This window comes from Mustela nivalis (genome assembly GCF_964662115.1).
Source record: "Mustela nivalis genome assembly, chromosome: 10".
Classification (NCBI taxonomy): domain Eukaryota; kingdom Metazoa; phylum Chordata; class Mammalia; order Carnivora; family Mustelidae; genus Mustela; species Mustela nivalis.
Window position 1 is genome coordinate 65,841,497 of NC_139029.1, and position 5,605 is coordinate 65,847,101.

At 34.6% G+C, this 5,605-nt stretch overlaps 1 pseudogene across 1 annotated transcript; it reads right to left on the bottom strand.

The window, feature by feature from the left end:
• Nucleotides 1-508: 508 nt before the first annotated feature.
• Nucleotides 509-2,191, bottom strand: LOC309843228 (heterogeneous nuclear ribonucleoprotein A1 pseudogene; annotated as a pseudogene). Its single transcript has one exon. The product of its transcript is annotated as a heterogeneous nuclear ribonucleoprotein A1 pseudogene (transcript).
• Nucleotides 2,192-5,605: the final 3,414 nt, after the last annotated feature.

Sequence of the window (5,605 nt, forward strand, 5' to 3'; positions counted from 1 at the left end):
GCATTGTTGGGAGAGTCCTTGTAATTTTCTTAAATTCCAAAGGGACATGTCCACTCCTAAACTGATTAAATTAGGAAGAATAAGCAAATTCCAAATTTAACAAAAATTAAAAGATTAAAACAAAAAAAAACATTTAAAGTTGCCTCTTAAATATTTTATTGCTATTAATTCAAAACAATCATTGAGAACAATTTTTAAAGGGGAAAAAGTGATGTGATTCACTAAAAAGACATTGGACCAAAATATCATATAGGACTAAAACTCATATTCACGAGTAAGCCTATCGTGTACATGCATGTATATGCATATCTAAAATACATAGAATTTCTATACATAATACATATCCTATGTAATATATATTATATATATTATAACATATGGAACATATAGAAAATTTCTTCTAAAGATCTTATTCTAAATTTACTAGGTCCTGCTTACTCTGAAAGGTAGAATGTATCTCTCATGATATGTGGTAAATACTCAAATCGGTGGCATTTTTTTTTCAAGAGAATATTAAATCGTTTATTGATTACACATGATAATGGATGATACACAAGCTTTAATCCCATCTATAATTTTATCTGATACCATAATTCAATTTAGATATATTGCATAGGATGTGCCAACAATCATATTAATAACCAAATAAACTCCAGGACTTTGCTTGGGTGACCTTTTAATGGTGAACTCCAGGTCACAACACATTAACTGTCAGTTCAACTACACCAAGGTTTGTGGAGACAATGGCTTCTGTACCCAAGCAGGTTGCAAATAAATTTCGAATGGAACCTGGCATCACCCTGAAGGAATTCTAACTTCACACTGTTGGGGTAGTATACCAAGATGGCTTCAGAGTAGACTAACTTTACACAGCACATTTAAAAAAAAGACACATTTATTCAGCATCATGATCAGACTATTACATTTAGCAATCAACAGCATGGGTGCAAAAAAAAAAAAAAAAATCTACATTAAAACCCTTTGTTGGAATGCTTTACACTTTCCACAGAACAGAAACTAAAATAACTTGTTATACAATTAGTCACAAATACAGTCCTCGAGTTTTTTTGCCCATACACATGAGTATTGTCTAAAACATGTCTTCTTTGTAGCAGCTAGGCCCTGCCACCACTGTGCTTGGCTGAGTTCACAAATCTGTTGTAACCTGTAGCTTCCCTGTCACGTCTCTGGCTCTCCTCTCCTGCTAAGCTTTGTTTCCTGGCAGTAATTAAAACCTTCTGCCACTGCCTTAGCTGCTGCTGCTGCTGGAACCACCATAGCCACCTTGGTTTCGTCGTTTGGTGAAGTATTGGCCTCCACCACCATAAGGGCCAGAGCTTCTGCCTCCAAAATTGCCTCCTTTCATGGGTCCAAAATTTGAGGATTGATAGTTGTAATTGCCAAAATCATTATAGCTTCCGCCACCTCCAAAGTTGCTTCCATCATTACCAAATCCGTTATAGCCATCCCCACTGCCACCATATCCACCACCACCTCGACTGCCACCAAAGCCACCTTGACCACTGAAGTTTCCTCCGCGACCAAAGTTGTCATTCCCACCAAAACCACCTCCACGACCACCACCAAAGTTTCCAGAACCACTTCGACCTCTTTGGCTGGATGAAGCACTAGCCATCTCTTGCTTAGAGAGCGCTTTCCTTACTTCACAGTTGTGGCCATTCACAGTATGGTATTTTTGAATGACAATCTTGTCTACAGAATCATGGTCATCAAATGTTACAACAGCAAAACCCCTCTTTTTGCCACTGCCTCGGTCAGTCATGATCTCAATCACTTCGATTTTCCCATACTGTTCGAAATAATCTCTTAGATGATGTTCTTCAGTGTCTTCTTTAATGCCACCAACAAAAATCTTTTTCACAGTTAAGTGGGCACCAGGTCTTTGATAATCTTCTCTTGAGACAGCCCTCTTTGGTTCCACAACTCTTCCATCCACCTTGTGTGGCCTTGCATTCATGGATGCATCCACCTCCTCCACAGTGGCATATGTGACAAACCCAAAGCCTCTGGAGCACTTGGTGTTCGGATCTCTCATTACCACACAGTCCGTAAGTGTTCCCCATTGCTCAAAATGGCTCCTCAGACTCTCATCGGTTGTTTCAAAGCTCAGACCTCTGATGAAGAGCTTCCGCAGCTGTTCAGGCTCTTTGGGAAACTCTGACTTAGACATGACGGTGGTGGGAGGGGAGACTTTAACGATGCTTACTTGGCGGCGTCCACAGGCAGAAAGAAATCGGTGGCATTTTACCTTATTCATAAACCTGCCACAAGTAGTGCTTTAGTAGACAGAATTTGAACCATTTTCCTTGCTGAATGAAAGGATAATATGTTTATATGTAGGTCTCCCTCCCTCTCTCTCTTCCTCAAGTGCAACCCAAACTTTTGACTTTGAATCAAAATACACACTCTATTTGTAGACATAGTTCAAGACTCTTGTAATATTTATAACTGACCTGGAAAGAATACCTATATATTTTGATGATATACCTATATATTTTTGTATTTCAAAAAATTGTGCATCTTATTTCTTAATCATTAAATGGCTTAATATTTGTGTGCGTGTGTGTATGTGTGTGTGTGTAATCCATATGGCTGGTTATTTTTTAGTGATATAGTATAATCACAGAAAAATTGTCACTGAAAAATGAAAACAGCACTAGGAAGCCAATACTAATATGTACCGATTATTTATTATATAGCAGTCTTATATTACAGGCTTTAATTGTTATCTCATTTGTTACCTCACAAATATATTTGTGAGAGGCACCGTATTTAACCACATTTTGTAGATAAGAAAACTGAGGTAATGACTCTTCTAGGTTTAATGCTCTACGCTGTGCTAAAAATACAAAGACTTTTTTCAAAAAATTACCATTATTCTGCCCACTCTATTTAACTATCTACCATTGACTAAATAAGAGCTATTAAGTCTTCGTTCTAGGATTCTAGAATGTCTGTCCTCAAGTTTGCTGAAAGATTTGTTATGCAGTTTGTAGGCAACCCAAAACAGTAAGTGCATAAATAAGCAATTGTAGGAAACTGTAGCTGCTTTCTGGCCCCAATTATGATAGAATTGGATGTATTGTAGCTCTTACAAACCATCCTTATGGGGTTGCCCCTAGAAGACTGCAGTAGATGTAGGCAACATTTATGGAAACACAAGTACTTGGTAAAGCAATCCAGTAACACGTATTTTATTTAAGTGCACATATAAAGTTTTCTGTTTCTTTGATTTGGGTTGGGGGTTCATTAAATAGACAGGATACACATTTCCCTTTCTGTCAAGCTCTCACTGTGTTTCACTCCGAGGCTTAAGTCCTCAGAGAACCAGGAAAAAATACAAACGACTCTTTTCTTCTTATGGAAGGATTCCTTTCATGACATACTTTTCATATCTGTAAAATAAAAGCCATTTAATGATTAAGAAATAAGATGCACAATTTTTTGAAATACAAAAAGCTTAGGATACAATACGGTAAAGCTCCATTACAGGTATATGGATGTTTACTGTACAATACTTTCAACTTTTCTGTATGTTTTTAATTTTTTTAAATTTTCATAATAAAATGTTGGGTGGGGGAAGCTTTAGAGACAGTTAAATACAGTCTAAAATTATACATCAAACTACTAACAGTAGTTTTTGCTGTGAAGGGTAGGAATTGGCAAGAGACTTTCATTTCTTCTGAATTTTTATATTTTGCGCAAAAGCTTGTGTTATCTTTTAGGAAAGGTTATTTCTATTTCTATTTTATATGTAAAATAAACCTTGTTGAAAAAGTTATCAGTAAAACAGAAAATGGATCACTGAATTGCTTTAAATTCTGTTTCCTTTTGATGAAGAGTGAAAAGAAAAATAATGTCACACATGTTGGAAAGATTCTTTCTTTCCATGTGTTGTGCTAGGGGAATTAATTTTTAAATATCATTAGGATCCAAATAATAGAAAAGTCAAAGAATAGAGTACATTGACACTTTATTATGTGCAGTACTTCATTGGAAATCATATATATGTGTGTATGTATGTGTGTATACATGTAATTTATATATATAAATACATATATACATACATTATATAAAAATAATATACAAATACATATACACATACATATATATGTAATTTTCCCCATCTTCAAACTGCATATGATTTAGTTGGAGATACAAAACTAACATGATGAAAGAAAAGACATTTTAAATCAACTCTCAAGCAGAAATTCAGAGAAAGGGAGTTGAATAGAGTAGTTAGGCAGAATTAATATATTCAAAAAAAAAACTACAGGGAAGAATCTGGGAATTGAAAAATCTTCCAAAACCTGTGGATTAGTCACACACACACACACACACACACACACACACACACACACACACATACATGTGTGTATGTGTATATATATATATATGTGCATTTTAATCCATTTTAAAAATAAATATATAACATGAGAATTTGTACATATCATTAAAGATTCTTGAAGGTATGACTTAATTGCTGCCTAGAATGTCATCATATGGGCATATCTTATTTTATTTTATTAATTTTTATTTTGTGGATGGCCATGTTTGATCAGCACTTAGCTGGTATTCTAAATGATGTTGTAAAATACCCTTAGATTGAACATTTTGATATTTTTACATAGCTACATATACCACTCTTTTCAATTATTTTTGGTTCTTCATTTGCTTTTATCTTTGAGGTCTGAGGTAACAGATGATTTTTTATATCGTAGATGAGCTATAGCAACAGGTGCTCTGAGTTAAGGAAAAGTCACATAGGAACATCAATTTCTAGAAAAGATAAAGCTGTGAATAAATTATTCATTTTGTATGAATGGTTTCCCATAAGTTCTCTAACTACAGATGCACTTAAAGTGTACTTGTATTTATAGCATTTTAATTTATATGCCTTAGTGCCTAAACTTGTTGTGTTGATATGTATGTTGAGTTTATTTCACTAGAATTTCCATACCTTTCTTAAAGGTAAAATAAATTGGTACAAATACCATAAACTTTACTTTTAAGTACTTTTTAAGCTAATTTTATTAAGAATGAACCCAGTGTATTTTATATCAACATTATAATGGAAATTATTTTAGCTCCATCCACAGGCTAAACTGTCTCCAGCATATCAGAAATTCTCATGTTAAGATTTTATTGAAAAAATAAATGATTCTTATAATGCAGAGACTAAGTATGTCCAGGGTGAAAATGTGTTATTGCCATGTTTTCTGGTAGTGTAAGTATTCCGTTTTCTTTATGGATTTAATATTTTTCCAAATGCAGCTGTATGAAAAAGCGAAAATACAGCACTTCCTGCAGAACCATTTGTCATTTACCTGCATTTACTGTGTTTACTGTCCTCTGTGTATTGCTAAACTTCACTTTTAATAGGAGAAAATGGGCCTTAAAAGGGAAGCAGTATTTTACTGCGGAGCAAGAAGCTATTTGTATTCCTCTTTCAAAGCCTGCCTAGGAGCATGTAGAATGCCTCTTGACCAAAGGAGATGGTATGAATATTCATGTGTTTTATGAATCACAGAGTTGAGGCCGTATGGTTTTCCCATTTATGAATTACTAGTTTAGGATTACCCAG